Below are 16,465 nucleotides of genomic sequence, written 5' to 3'. Positions count from 1 at the left end.
CTGCTCAGCAGGGAGACTGCTTCCTCCTCTCTCTCTGCCTGCCTCTCTGCCTACCTGTGATCTCTGTCTGTCAAATAAATAAATAAAATCTTAAAAAAAAAACAAATTTATTTATTTATTTGACAGACAGAGATCACAAGTAGGCAGAGAGGCAGGCAGAGAGAGAGAGGGAGAAGCAGGCTCCTCACTGAGCAGAGAGCCCAATATGGGGCTCGATCCCAGGACCCTGAGATCATGACCTGAGCCGAAGTCAGAGGCTTTAACCCACTGAGCCACCCAGGTGCCCCTCTTTCTTTCTTTTTTAAAAGATTTTATTTATTTTATTTTAGAAAGGGAGAGAATGAGAGAGAGAATGAGAGAGGAGAAGGTCAGAGGGAGAAGCAGATTCCCCGCGGAGCTGGGAGCCCGATTTGGGACTCTATCCCAGGACTCTGGGATCATGACCTGAGCTGAGGACAGCCACTTAACCAACTGAGCCACTCAGGCGCCCTCAGGCCTTTTGGATCATAGAATATGTTTAGACATTTCTGGTGTCTCTGAACAAGTGAGGGAGATCCTCTGGGGACTGGGGAATCCTTGTAACCCCACCCCATGACTAGCCTTGTTTTTTCTTTTTTTTTCTTCTACCCAAGGTGAGGAATAGAAGATTATTGTGGAGTCCTGTTTACTAGCTCTAAGAATCTCAAAACTCTTTCTTGTTCTGTAATAACAATCCATGTGTGCATATTGTTTACTAGATGGCAGGCACACTTCACCTATGTTAATGCACTTGATTCAAGATGATCCCATGGGGGATAATTATTATCGTCCAGTATACAGGTGAGGAGACTGAGGGGTGACAAGGCTGAGTAACTTGTCTGAGGCAAGTCTGTGGAGCTACCTAGTGGGTGGAGCCATGTTCAAGCTGTACATTTTGCATAGGTAACCCCCCCCCAGTAGCTAACGACTTGGATACCTTCAGTTTGTGCTCAGAATTGTTATTTTTATTATGTTGCATGGTTTCCACCATTTATTAAAATGTTTTTCACCCAAACTAAATATCATCTTTCAAGGACATCTAGTCTCAGTATCATTAATTGAATTTTTCACTTATGGAAGCCTACATTCTGTTAACCAGAAACATGACATATTTAATTTTAACTTTTCAGGAAAGGCATTTCATACCCCACTAATGTTTAGTTTGTGGCTGAGAATGGCCCTTTCTGTCTGATCTATTCTTGCTACCTCTGGTTTTGCTTTATATTTCTAAACCTTGTGTAGTAGACTTTCTGGACATTATAGTAATGGGATTGTGTTTGTATGTGTATGTGTGTGAGAAAGAGAGAGACACACACACCCACACACACCAAACAGGTGGTCATTTGTCATTTTACTGAAGCACAGATTTGAGTTTCGAAGACTATAAGGCTGGTGTACAGAACCTGTCATGGAGCAACCTGTCTTGAAACTGTCTTGTCTTATACCATGTCTCAGTGACACTTCATTTTTTTTCTCTAAAAGGGTATTTGCAGATTTGGGAATTTGATAAGTTCTCAGTCATCATTTTCTCACTAACATCACAAGACATTGTACTGAAATCACAGTTTTCAAATGCATTCTGTTTTTGATGGACTATTTTTGCTACTGGTTTACAGTTGCTTTTTTGCTGTTGTTTTGTTCTAAGTAAACTTTTATAGTAGTGTATTACTTTGCTCAGGCTGCTATAAGATAATACCATAGGTTGGTATCTTAATCGACAGACATTTATTTCTCATATTTCTGGAGGCTGGGAAGTCCAAGAAAAAGGTGCTGCCCACTTAGTTCCTGGTGAGAGCCCTCCTCCTTGTTTGCACATAGCCAGCCACCTCGCTGCGTCCTTACATGGCAAAGGGAGAGAGATTGCTGGTATTTCTTTTCATAAGGGCACTAATCCCATCATAAGGGCCATACTTAATATGACCTCATCTAAACCTAACTACTTCCCAGGGGCCCTGTTTCCAAATACCATCACACTGGGGGTTAGGTCTTCAACATAATGAATTTTGGGGAATACAATTCAGTACATAGCACATAGCATACAATACTACCATAAGTATATACTTGTAAGTATATATAAATACATAACTCAAAATATTTTCACTGAGTTAATCAGCCCCACTCAACTTTGTTTCATCTGAAGGACAAAGGTGCATACTTTTTTTTTTTTAAGATTTATTTATTTATTTATTTGACAGACAGAGATCACAAGTAGGCAGAGAGGCAGGCAGAGAGAGAGGAGGAAGCAGTCTCCCTGCTGAGCAGAGAGCCTGATGGGGGGCTGGATCCCAGGACCCTGGGATCATGACCTGAGCCGAAGGCAGAGGCTTTAACCCACTGAGCCACCCAGGTGCCCCAAGGTGCATACTTTTAATCACAGCTTTCATTGTGAGGATACTCTCTGGTGCTTGGATGGACACTAAGCCACTATAATTTGTTTGGGTCTAGCTTTGGACTAGTTAGATGCTAAGCTATATCTTGATAAGAAATTGCTAAGAATATCATGTATATTAGAATTAAATTTCTTGAGGAAATTGCCTCTCATTCTGCCTCCTTTATCTAGACACCATGTAGATCAAACTTGTAGTTGGAGGGCTATATGGGTGCTCCCAGGCTGGTTCTTCATGGAGCCATTTAAGGTTATTTGGACTTGGTGAGAGTCTCTGGGTACCTTCAGATAGATAGTTTGATGATTTGTCTTAGTGTTTCCATAGGAATTAATGTTGAGGAGTTGAGTTTATAATCATTGTCATGTCTCTCCCTACCTTTCCTAAAACTGTCAGGACAGTGAGACTGTTCACTGATAGAAGCCTGGAGCATTCTTTGTATTTAGTATTGCCATTGCCAGGATCCCTTCTCTAAAATAGTTCTTTCTCCTTTTTCTTGTGTCCGTTTGAAAACCTCAAGTTTTTCAAATGATCAACATCCTCTTGGTCAGTTTGCTGTGGTATACCAACAGAGTTGATTATGAAATTCAAGGTAAGGATGCTGGCTCTTGATGGGTGTGGCCCCAGATATCTCTGTGTTAATCCCATTAAGTGATATGTATAACATAGTGATATGTATTCTCCCCAAAAGGAGCTACTCTAATAACACGTTTTCTAAAGAACTTTGATCTCATTTTAAAATAACACATTGGAACCACTTTGGACTTTGGAAACTACATGTTCATACCTGTAGAGTTGCCTTTACTTCAAAAGTGTGTTATTTGTGACACTTTATTTTTAGCATTATCTCTTCTTAAAAATATTGGTCCTAATGTATTTTTATAACTTGCAAGTTTAGACTTCTCTTTGAGTTTTGTTTTAGATTTGTTATCACACAGTCCATGTTTCGGCCTCCAGGAGGAAACAACAAATTGAACAACCCAATATCCTCCTACCAGGTAGCTTTTTGGATTTCTGGGACTTGAAAGGGTGCTTCATGTTGATTAAAAGTGTGTTCTTGTATTCTCTATTAACCAAGCCCTAGATAATTATTATGAACATCTTTGAGCTTTCCAGGGGTGGCTGATTCATTTTGGGATCGCTGCTGAGATGGTCATTAAGAAATACCAGTCAGTGAGGAACAGCATGGCTGCCCTGTTTGGCATTGAATCAAACTCATTTCATTTCTCCTGGATTAAAAAACCCAGCACACACACACACACACACACACATACACCCTCAAAACAGTGATTATGAAGAGAGATGTCTGCCTGCCAATAGTCTAGGCTTCAATCAGCTGCTGCTCAGTGGACACCATTCCCTAGAAGCCATCTCCACCCACCCTCTGATTCTCTTGACCCATCTTGGCTCCGTGGTAGACAACAGGTTTGCTGTTGGAGCTCTGTTTGATCTCTTGTCACTAACTATACCTGTGGTTAATTTTGATAGTCCTGCTGATTGAGGTACTTGTGAACAACTGTGGTTGTCCCATGCTCGTCAGAGGTAGGTAAAAAGACGGCATTCAGTGATGTTTTTCACTGTGTATTCAGAGATCTGAGACTTTTTAGCTAAATAATTCTCTAGCAACAGTCAACTTCTTTGGGATGAATAAATATGGCAATTTAGATGTTTATGAGCTACTGTAGGTCTTTTCTGCATTGTGCTTTGGAAAAAATGTTTTCAGATTATCTTCCTTCCCATAATTCCTAAATACTTAGAAATAATTGATTTTAGATGATTAAACATAGCTTCTCCAACTTATTTAGAGTGTCATCTCAAATCACATTTTTCGATTTCAAAGAGATGAAACAAAATTTACATTTTGAAGTAGTTTATCATTAGCCAAGACAATAATCTGCTTGGGGTTCATTTTTATTTTTCTCTCTCTATAGACCACATTGAAAGTTTCTACTTAGAAATTTATGCATTGTTTTCTCTCAGAGGAGTTTATCAGTAGGCAGAAGGTAAGAAGACAAGTTAGTTTGACCTGAGAGTGTTTCTCACTTATTACAGGAAGGGAGGTGCTGGGGGGAAGCTGGCGAAATCATGGCATCTTGATAGTGGATCTTAAACTCAACCACATCAGAAGTACCTGATATAAAAAATATAATTTGTGGATCCCACTCTCAGAAATTCTGATTCCGTAGGTCTGGCGGGGGTGGGGGGGCCTTAGCCATCTTTACTTTTTAGCAAGTACTTTGATAACTCCAATGTACATGATCCAAGACCACACGATGTGAACTACTGATCTAAGTCCTCTTATTAGAACACAATGTAAGATTCCTGAAGCAGGTAAGAGGACAAACCGTTGTGAACCGTATTACTGTAATTGAAAGAAAAAACTATTTCTTTATTTTTCTTTATTTTTTTTTTAACACATAATGTGTTATTTGGCCCAAGGGAACAGGTCTGTGAATCATCAGGCTTACACATTTCACAGCACTCACCATGGCACATACCCTCCCCAATGTCCATAACCCAACCACCCTATCCCTACCTCCCTACCCCAGCATCCCTCAGTTTGTTTTGTGAGATTAAGAATCTCTTATGAAAAACTGTTTCTTTAGACACAAGGTTGTAAACTGGATGTCTTGGGCTGGGTTCCCTAATAGCAGAGCCCGAGACTGGCATTTGGAGACTGGCATTAGCAGAGCCTGAGACTGGCATTTGGAGACTGGCATTAGTTACTGGAGTGGTCTCAGAAACAAGAGAGTAGGGACGCCTGGGTGGCTCAGTTGGTTGGACGACTGCCTTCGGCTCAGGTCATGATCCCGGAGTCCCGGGATCGAGTCCCGCATCGGGCTCCCAGCTCCATGGGGAGTCTGCTTCTCCCTCTGACCTTCTCCTTGCTCATGCTCTCTCTCACTGTCTCTCTCTCAAATGGATAAATAAAATCTTTAAAAAAAAAAAAAAAGAAACAAGAGAGTAAGGGAAATACGATAGGGCCAGGCAAGCAGCTAAGCCTAGCTGTGGTCTCTGCTAGAGGCCGGCTTTAACCTGATCTCATGAAGAGCTCTGCAGATGAATTGTACCACATAGCTAGTCCTGCCTTGAGGAAAGGAGACGAGCCTTTTGTATCTCGCATCAGTCAGTCACTGGTTAAAAGCTGCCCTGGGATGGATGAGTGATATAATCTACTGGCTAAGATTAGCTCCTATTTTGCAGACGGCAGTTGTCCTGGGAGGAAGCCTCTGAGCTCTTTGTAACCAACACTCATGGCAACAGGGGGATGTCAGGTAAAAGAGATCCAGGAGGGGCACTGTCCGCATCCATTATGTGATGACAATGTAGAGTCACATGAGAGATTTTTCACAACACAGCCCCTATTCTTGGTCACCCTGGCCACTCTGGCTGTCATACATTCCTTTATAAGCTTGCTGTGCTTAAGATGCTTTTTACAATCATAAGGGAAAACATGGACAGCTAACATACTTGGATTTTTGTTGTTTAACATTTTTCTTCCTGTGCTTAAGTAAGAATGGTCATCCTGCAGCAAAGTGTAGAAAATATGGCAACATGCTTTGTCTATTTTGTTTCCTGTTCTCCATAAGAGGAACAATGACTTCGAGTATTGAATTATAGATCCTCAGGCTGTAGTGAGATCTTAACGTGTTTTACTCAAAACTTCATTTGCAGATGATACTGTCTTATGCTTCTTGTAAGGATATTGCTTGTGGGGGATGTTCCCTTGCTTTGGACTTTCACCGAGAAATATGATGTTCTAGAAATTATTGAACTGGTTGTCATTGGTTACTTGGCTTTATTAAATAGAACAGCCTCTTCTAAACTGTGTTCTGTGGAACATTAGTACTTTTGTGTTCTATAGAAAGTAAGTTCTATGGTCAAATAATTTTAGAGGTGCTCTATTTACTACATTCCCCTCTAGGAGATTCACAAAACATTTTGGCCTATTGAAGGCTTGAAATATCCTGAAGGAAGGAAAACTGCTTACCTTCGTTTAATCTACTGTTTCTCAATTCTGTTTGCTCATGGAGGAGCCACTTATCATGGCTGCTTCCTTCCTTTTCATTTTTTCAGAATATATGTTACCGTCTTACAGAACTAATGTTCTGTAGAGCATAGTTCAGGGAATACCGAAATAATACTTTATTCTTCATCGTGTATTATCAGTGCATTGGTAAGCAGCAAAGAGCTGGCTGTATGCTTGTAGTTTGTAAAACCAGCTGTGACAGTTGATCTGCATGCAAGGCAATTACAAAGCAGACTTGGGGGGGGTCAGCGTTGTCTCTGGAGAACAAGGACAATTTATTTGTTTTCCATCCCGAAGGGGCCATAAAAACAGTAACATATTTAATGAAGCCTCACCGTGGACATATTACTCCCCATAAAACATTTTATTTAGCCTAACCTACAATTACTTAATGGAAAGTGAGTTTCACAAACAGCTAGTTCCTGGCCTCAAATGTTTATTAAGCGTCTCTTCTTTTGGACTGACTTTGTCAGGGAGAGTCATGCAAGATTAAAAAGCTAGAATATTAAAAATTCAGGCAGACACACCAGGGCTGCCCTGATGATAACAACCATGGTGTAGTGTTTCTGAATTCATATGGAGTCCCATGTTCTCAGTAAAAGATACCCTGTCACTTCCCAGCACACTTTCATTTAACAATGATTTGGATTCTCACGGGTATGTGGCATTTCCTTTTTGCATAAGACAGACCAGACCCTCGGTGAGTTGTATTTTTCTAAGGAATTTTGAATTGTAAGAGACAGAAATGAATGAATATTTATTTACAGGAAAAAGAGTGAATACTTACATTTTGTACAACATTAGAAATTTTACAGAGAACTCTCCTCCTTCCTCAACTGTTGCCTTCATTCTTACAAAAATCCTGTGAGAATGGCAGTATTACAGGTGCCACAAAAGTGGCCAAGGACTCTTGGAAGGCTGGCCAGAGCAGCCTTATAGAATCAGCCTTAGTTGTCATTCATGTTGACCGTTAGCTTAAGTGACAGGCTCTCCTAGATTTGTTTTCTTGCAACATAAGAGAATTCTAGAAGGAAACCAAGGAAGATTTTTTTTCCACATTTGCTCTGACTTTCCTCACACCAGCTTATCATTTAGACCAAGCCACAAGTTACCACTTCTTAATCCATTGCTTAGCTATAGTCCCTTCTTGGTTCCTGAGAGGTGGTAAGATTCTGGGGTACATGTGTGAGTGTATGTGCATGCAGAATATAGAAGGTGGTAGAGGATGGAGTAGTCAGAGGCCATGCTTAGACACAGTCCTGTATTCCTTGATGAGGAATGTGGATTTTCTCTTACAGGAAGCTGGAGGTGTCTAGGATCTTGGATGCCTTGGGCAGGATAGAAGAGTCTGATAACACAGATGCCAGTGACAAGGCCAGTACATGAATAGAGTTCACATGATGAGGGTCTGGAAAATGGATATGGGTGAGGTGATGGAGCGGATTCCCAAGGTAGAACTGACTGGTCTGGATGATATATGTGACGTTTCGAATATGAGTGGACTTCAATGCTCTTGTCAAAAGAATATGGGGGAGAGAACTGGGTTGGTAGGGTGGGGGTGGGGAAGAATCAAGAAGATAGGAGTCACTTTGGGACTTGATAAGTTTGAAATGGGATATTTAGAAAGCAGCTTGAAATATCAGTCCAAATTGCAGGGCAAGGAAAGAAAATCTGAGATTTAGATCTAGAGTTCAACAGTGGATAAAGCCCTGTGCATAGAGAAGGACATCCAGGAAGAGTGTGGTGCTCATCAGCCCACACAGCTCAGGTATGTTAGAGATGTCGTATGAATTGTTCATAAGTCAGTTTCACTTCATACTGAGCATCCCTTCATTTAGTCTGGGGGGAAGCTTAACTTCATTTATTTGAGTTTTCCTTCTTCTTAGGCAGTGCCAAGCAGCAGAATGCAGAGTGGATGTCTGGTCCTTGGTCATCTTTCCAGGCAGGTTACTGCTAGGGCTGCCACCCTTCCTACCAGATCCCTTTTCCTCCTATGGCTATGCCACGTGATGCTGCCTGGGGTTTTGTCTGCCTAGCCTGAACTCCACCCTGTCCTTCCATTTGGACTTTTGCTGTCAACATTATGGGAGAATGGAGGAGTGTGGCTGTTCTGGGACTCTCTGGTATTTCTCTTCCTTCCTCTTCTACTTTTGCCCTAGGGATATTTTTTCTAGGGCAGAGAAGAAAGGAAGGATGAAGCCCCCTCCATATTGCTTTTCACACTCTCTCCCATCTTTTCTCCAAACCACTGAGTTCCATTAAATGCTTAAACATCTTTTTTGGGGGAAAAAAAGCCAGAAGGACTTGCTGGTTATTTCTGGTTTTGGCCCTGATGCATGCCTTCTGGAAGTCATGGTGTATCAAGACTGCTACCAGTCTGAAATGGAGGAAGGAAACAAACAAATACAGAGAGAAAAAAACCCTTAAGATCTGAAAATATCATCTAGCCACAGTGTTAAAGTACAAAGAGAAAACAGGCAGGCCTGTGGGCTCCAGCGTGAAGAGCCAAGAGAGAGCAGAAAGATGGCATCCAAGGGAGAAGCCAGAAAGCTTCTAGAGGGTGCAACAAAACAGCACTTCCGGATGCCAAGTCGAGGCGCTGCCCCAGTTCTGAGGTTAGCTAGATACTCTAGAGGAGGGCAGGTAGGTTCAGAGCCCAGGGTGCTAGAGTGTGTTCGTGGCCCAGCCTGGCATTGGGAAGAGGCATCAGTAGAGTTGGGTTCCAACGCTACCGCTTTCACCTCATGCATCATTACGTGAGGCTGCTTACCGTGTTATCCTGCTCTTCTCAGTTTCTCTGATGGTTTCCTTTCCTGGACTGTAAGTTCTTTGGGGGCAGGGCAATGCACTTCACATTCTTAAACCCTCAGCCCTTAGCACAATGTCTGACACATTATAGATTCCTTATTTGTATTTAATGAGGGACTAAGAGCCAGAGTTTTCTAAGAGGGTCATCATTTTCTATGCCCAGCAATAGGGCTGAAATAATCCAAGGGCTCAGAGTAATTTGCCTCTAAAGTTGTGTTTGGCCAAAGCAGGACATCTGGGTTCTGTGCTGGTAGGCCTAGTAAACTGGTTTCCTTATTTCTAGTGATGATGGTTAACACCATTTGTAGCTGTTTGTTTAGGTCCAGTGGAAGGAAAGATAAGAGTTTAGACATTTGCTATTTTTACCCCCTCATTTGTACCTTAATGTAAACATTGGGGTCATAATATATTTAAGAAAAAATTTAAATTATGGATGCAACTCAGAAACAAGTCAGTTCATCACTGATCTCTATACTCTGTGCACATGACACTGAAAGATATAGGCATACAAAGAGAAAGGGTACAAATATATAGGTCTTATTTTTTTTTTAAATCTCCCACTGTAGTAGAGGAGAATAAACAAGTAAAGAAATAGCTATAATTCAGAGCACATGCGTGATTCAGTTGGTTAAGCGTCTGCTTTCAGCTCAGATCATGATTCTAGGGTCCTAGGATTGAGCCCCGTGTCAGGCTCCCTGCTCAGCAGGGAGTCTGCTTCTCTCTACTCTGACTCCTCATGCTGTCTCTCTCTCTGTCTCAAATAAATTAATAAAATCTTAAAAAAAAAAGAAATAACTATAGTTCATGAAAAAATAAAAGTGCAAGTGTTGAAAAAATAAGGAAATGGAAGAGAGGGAATTTTCCAATTCTCTTAGGTATCCCAAATAAAAGTTAGTTCAATGAATCTTGCAAAGTAGAAAGACACTTAATTTTTATAGTATACTTAGCTTTTGCAAAAAAAGATCTTCGAAGCACAAAACAATAAAATGTAAAGGCAGGGTCTAGGTTATGCCAATAGTTTCTTTCTCAGCAAAGAGGAAACGTGTAAGGAGGGTAGAGAAGATTATTGAAGAAGAGCCAGGACTCACTGTTTCCATTTATGTAAAAGTGTATGATTTTTGCCAAGGAATTACACAGAGCAGACTGACTCCTTTTTTAGCTTCTAAACCCAAGTTGGAGAGGTACATGGTTTGGAACCATTTCAGCTGTGTTTGAAGTTGCTCAGGGACCCTTAGGTGAAAGGTGGTGTGTAAATCCAAATAAATACTCTTGTTATTTCATTATTGTTGTGATGAGTTATGTTGTCAGGAATACAGGCTGTTGGAATCAGACTGGGAGCATGAAGGGGTTGTGTAGTCAACTAAAGATTGTATTTCACAGCTGTAAGTGCCCAAAAGAACTTCTGGCAGAAGATCATCAACTGTAAATTTATAGCCTGCACAGGCATCCAAGCTTTGTTAAAAAAAAAAAAAATCTCCTGAAAATATGTTATTTTAAATGTATGGCTTCTATTAGACCCTTATTTATGTATTTTTAGCGTGCGGAGGGGTTGTAGAAGGGGCTGAAAAAGAAGGAGAGGATATCAAAAACACTTTGAAATACGTGTAAATTTTTCTGTTTGTTTTTTCCCCCCAACAAGCCCATTTTCAGGTTCCTTATGAAACTAGCCATTTGAGTTGAAGCATTAGTGAAGTCATACTTATTGAGTGCCAGCTTATTTATTGGGCTAGGACTGGTGCTTTGGGGGCTATAGAATAGATGTCTAAGGTTAATCCTTGCCTTTCTGGAATGTCTAGCTGGAGGAAAAGGATCAACGTATGAAAAACAATAGAGGACCTTCCTTAAGGGGAGGCTATATCATTGAACGATGGGATGTGTGGTTGGGAGTATCTGGTTTGGAGAGGGCAGGTTAGAGGCTCACATGAGGTCTCTGAGAGGCCCTGCTGTTAGAGAAATAGAAATGATCCTTAAGGGGGAAAATTCCCTTTATGTGTTGTAACAACACAACCACCAGAGTAAAGGAAGAGACACAGAAATGCTGCTTTACCTCCCAGGAGGTAATGGGAGCTTCCATGCCTCGGCTTTGATTCCTCAAAGTGAGGATGTGTCCAGGGCCAAGAGAAGGGTCTGGCCACGGAGAAAAGCAGACACTAAAGCTGAGAGCTCTTTTCTCCAGGGTCCCTTGTTCTTCATAAGCTGTGGAATTCAGACCACAGAGCCAGCAGCCCCTTACTTACCCCCTGGTCACGAACCCTTTCTGAGTGGGGCCGTCTGAGGGGTGACAGCCCATGAGTGGTGTCCTGAAAGTTTTTTTGTTGGGGGGGGGATGTGGGCAGTTGCTTAGCTTTATGTTCTCCCAGATTGGTATTATTTGGGAGGACCGCCCATGGCAAGAGCACTCCGAGCTGGTCAGGTAGAACTCTGTGCCAGAGCCAGATGCCTAAGGTGGCACATTTGTACCTCATTCAGGAAGATTTTCTTTTTCTTTTTCTTTTTTTTTTAAATTTATTTTTTATTTTATTTTATTTTTTCAGTGTTCCAAGATTCATTGTTTATGCACCACACCCAGTGTTCCATGCAATACGTGCCCTCCTTAATACCCACCGCCAGGCTCACCCAACCCCCGACCCCCCTCCCTTCCAAAACCCCCAGTTTGTTTCTCAGAGTCCACAGTCCCTCATGGGGTTTGTCTCCCCCTCCAATTTCCCCCAATTCACTTTTCCTTTCCTTCTCCTAATGTCCTCCATGTTATTCCTTATGCTCCACAAGTAAATGAAACCATATGATAATTAACTCTCTCTGCTTGACTTATTTCACTCAGCATAATCTCCTCCAGTCCCATCCATGTTGATACAAAAGTTGGGTATTCATCCTTTCTGATGGCTGCGTAATATTCCATTGTATATATGGACCATATCTTCTTTATCCATTTGTCTGTTGAAGGGCATCTTGGTTCTTTGCACAGTTTGGCGATTGTGGCCATTGCTGCTATGAGCATTGGCGTACATATGCCCTTCTTTTTGCTACATCTGTAAGATTTGCTTTTTCAGGGCACCAGGGCTATGTAAACAGAAAGACACTGAACTTGCCAGTGGTCACTCTGTCTGAGTGAGTCTGATGAGGGGCTTGATCCCAGGAATCTGTCTGCTCACACAGCCTATTGGGTGGCTGGAAAATGCCCCAGTGGGATTTTGAGGGTCTTCAGGAGGTACCTGATGTATGCCCTCATGAGCAAGATCAGTCAGCACTCAGTTTACACATTTCAGACTCCTGCCCTGCTCTGATATGTCCCTGAAGGCATGTCCATGTCTTTTAGCACCTCAGTCTTCCTCTGGATGCTGCTCCAGTGTGCTGGAGCTCTCCACGTGCCCAGGTGGGGAAGGGTCCAGGCCAGGGATTTCCCCACTTTTAGGACATATTCTGTCAGTGGGATTCCAAGACAGAGCTGTCTGGGCTAAGTGCCCCTACATAGTTCTTAGTGAATTAGTTCCTGTATTTTTGCTTATACAGTTGACCTTAGAACAATGTGACTCCCCCAGAACTTAGCTACCCACTGCCTGCTATTGACTGAAAGCTTTACTGATAGCATAGTGAATTAGCACATTTTGATATGTACTATATGCTGTGTTTTTACAACAGAATAAGCTAGAAAAAACAAAATGTTATTAAAACCATAACGAAGAGAAAATGCATTTACAGTAGTGTATTTATTGCTAAACCTCCACATGTAACTGGACAACCTGCGCAGTTCAAACCCATGTTGTCTAAGGATCAGCTGCACTTCCCTTTTCCATAACTCTCAAGCAGGAGTTCAGTGGGGATTTGGGATGAGAGCAGTTCTAAGGGACAGCCTGTATACTGGGCACGAGGTGGGCTGTCCTTGCTTTCGGAGGACTAAGGCTCTACTCCTGGGTCCAGTTGACTTTGTCTGAGTCTCTCTTCATTGGGCTCCCATATTTAGGAGGCTCCTCACCCCCTTATCCATCTAGTTCACTAGTCAGCCCCTTTGATTTTATTTATTTATTTTTATTTTTAAAAAGATTTTATTTATTTGAGAGAGAGGAGAGAATAAGCACAAGCAGATGGAGTGGGAGAGGGAGAAGCAGGCTTCCTACTGAGCAGACAGCCTGATGTGGGGCTTGATCCCAGGACTCTGGGATCATGACTTGAGCCAAAGGCAGATGCTTAACTGATTGAGCCACCCAGGTGCCCCTAAGCAGTGAAGGACATAGCTGGGAACTCACTTTTCTTTCTGAGAGAGAGAGAACCAGGGCTACCTTTATTTTTGAAAATTATTTAAAAATTAATATTTCAATTAAAGTAATATATGCATTAAAGCTTAAAATGAAAAATATAGTCATCTACTCCATCCCATTTAATCCCAAATCCTAGCCCTAGAAGTGAAAACTGTCACCTAGCTAAATATGTTTATATCACACAATTTATGTGTGTGTGTGTGTGTGTGTGTGTGTATAATTGCATTTATTTTATTTATATTTAGAGAGGTATAATTGTCATATAACATTATGTTAGTTTCAGGTGTACAATGTAGTGATTCAGTATTTGTATACATTGTGAAGTGATTACCTCAATATGTCTAGTTACCAACTGTCACCATATGAAGTTACAAAAATTTTTTTTCCTTGTGATTAGAACTTTTAGGATTTACTCTTTTAGTGACTTTCAAGTATGCACTACAGTATTTTTCACTATAGTCACCATGCTGTATATTACATCCTTGTGGCTATTTATGTTATAATTAGACATTCATACCTCTTGACCCCTTTCACTAATTTCACTCATCTCCTGACCCCCTCCCTTTTAACAACCACTTTTACCTGTATCTAAAGATGTGAGGCTGTATCTCATTGTGGTTTTGATTTGCATTTTCCTGATGATCGCTGATGTTGAGCATCTTTCCTTCCTTCCTCCCTCTTTTCCTTTCTTTTGTGCTGTGTATTATCTTAGTTAAGTATAAAAACTTAACCATGTCACCTAGAGACCATTTTACCCATTGCTATATGGCCACCAATCTATCTCTCTTCAGCAGTGGGTGAGGCAGATACCCTTTCCATGGGGAAGAGAAATCCATGATTTGTTGCCTTTGCCAATAACAAACATGTTGGAGAGCTGGGTGGCAAAGCTGTTGCCAGTGGCATCCTTCACATGAATTATATCAAAAAAACCAGGATGTCCCTTTCTTTTGGTGATCACACCAGTACTTCCCAGGTTAGCACCCTAATCACCATATGCAGATTACCAGTATCAAACGTGATGAAATCAGTAATCTTACCAGTCTCCAAATCAGTCTGAATGGTGTCATTCACCTTAATGAAGGAATACGGATAGTGGGTGGTGCAAGTATCATGGGTCAGATGAGAGATTCCTTTTCTCCTAACAAAGATCATTCTTACTTTGCACAACTTGTTCTTGGCCTCCTCAGGTGTAATCTGATGAACAGCAAAGCAACCTTTGGTGACATGGATCAGATAGAAATTCTTCCCACTCTTGTCAATGCTGATGACATTCATAAAACCAGCAGGGTAGGTTGCATCAGTTCAGACCTTGCCATCAGTCTTAATAAAAAACACAGCATACAGATCTTCCTTACTTTATCTCCTGTTAAGGCATACTTAAGTCTGTTCCTTAGGAAAAAGATGAGAGGGAGACATTCTCTCAGCTTATGGGGACCAATAGATGGATGAAGGGCAAACACACCAGTCAGTTTATCCGGCATCCAGTGCTTTGGAGCTGGTACATGCTTCAGATGCTTCTTGGGAACATGAGCCATGGCTGCACTAGGTATGAAAAAAGACTGTTGGGCATCTTTTCATGTGTTTGTTGGCCACTGTATGTCTTTTTTGAAAAAAATGTCTATCCAGATCCTCTGTTCATTTTTAAATTAGATTGTTTGTTATTTTGCTCTTGAGTTGTAGGAGTTCTTTATATATTTTGAATATTAATCCCTTATTGGATATATTTTTTTCAAGTATTTTGTCTCTTTGGTATGTTGGCTTTTCATATTGTTGGTGGTTTCCTTTGCTGTGCAGAAGTTTTTTAGTTTGATATAGTCCCATTTGTTCATTTTTTGCTTTTATTACCTTTGCTTTTGGAGTCAGATCCAAAAAATCATTGCCAAGACCATTGACTATGTGTTTCTTTTAGGAGGTTTTTGGTTTCATGTCTGGTTTTAAAGTTTTCAGTTCACTTTGAGTTAATATATGCGTGTGGTCTAAGATAGTATTTCAATTTCATCCTCTTGCATGTGGCTGTTCAGCTTTCCCAACACCATTTATTAAAGACTATCTTTATTCTTGCCTTTTTTGTTATAGTTAATTGGCCATACATGTTTATTTCTGGGCTTTCTGTTCTATTCAATTAATCTATGTGCCTGTTTTCATGCCAGTACAATACTGTTTTATTCGCTAAAGCTTTGTAGTATAGTTTGAAATCAGGGAGGGTGGAATTGTTGAATCACTGTATCATACACCTGAAACTAATACAGCACCATATGTTAACTAACTGGAATTAAAATAAAAAGTTAAAAGGCCAAAAAAAATCAGGGAGCATGATGCCTCCAGCTTTGCATTTCTTTCTCAAGGTTGCTTTGGCTGTTCAGGATCTTTTGTGGTTCCATAGAAATTTCGGGATTATTTGTTCTATTTCTATGAAAAATATCATTGGAATTTTGTTAGAGATTGCATTGACTTTGTCCATTGTTTTGGGTAGTATGAACATTTTAACATTTTAAATGTTAAATGTTAAATAAATCTATGAGCATAGAATATCTTTCCATTTCTTTGTGCCTCCTTGTTTCTTTCCTCTGTGTCTTAAAGTTTTCAGTGTATAGATCTTTTTACCTTTGGTTAAATTTGTTCCTAGATATTTTATATCTTTTGATGCAACTGTAATTGTGATTGTTTTCCTAATTTCTCTTCATGATAGTTCATTGTTAGTATATAAGAAATGCAACAAATTTCTGTATATTGATTTTGTATCCTGTAACTTTACTGAATAGTTAAATTAGTTCTAACGGTTTTTGGCTGGAGTCTTTGCAGTTTTACTTCTTACTTTCCAATTTGGATCCCTTTTATTTCTTTTTCTTGACTAAATTACTCTGGTTAGGACTTCCAATACTATGTTGAATAAAAATGGCAAAAATGGGCATCTTATCTTGTTCCTGATCTTAGAAGAAAAGTTTTCAGTTTTTCATGTTGAGTATGAT

At 40.6% G+C, this 16,465-nt stretch overlaps 1 pseudogene; it reads right to left on the bottom strand.

The window, feature by feature from the left end:
• Positions 1 to 14,283: 14,283 nt before the first annotated feature.
• On the bottom strand, positions 14,284 to 15,031 carry LOC111158782 (annotated as a pseudogene).
• Between the last annotated feature and the right edge of the window lie 1,434 nt (positions 15,032 to 16,465).

The sequence above is a fragment of the Enhydra lutris genome, unplaced genomic scaffold (assembly GCF_002288905.1).
Source record: "Enhydra lutris kenyoni isolate GAN:26980312 unplaced genomic scaffold, ASM228890v2 scaffoldscaffold63, whole genome shotgun sequence".
Taxonomy (NCBI): Eukaryota; Metazoa; Chordata; class Mammalia; order Carnivora; family Mustelidae; genus Enhydra; species Enhydra lutris.
The sequence above is the reverse complement of the archived record's forward strand: the minus strand, read 5'-3'. Positions and strand labels throughout refer to the sequence as shown.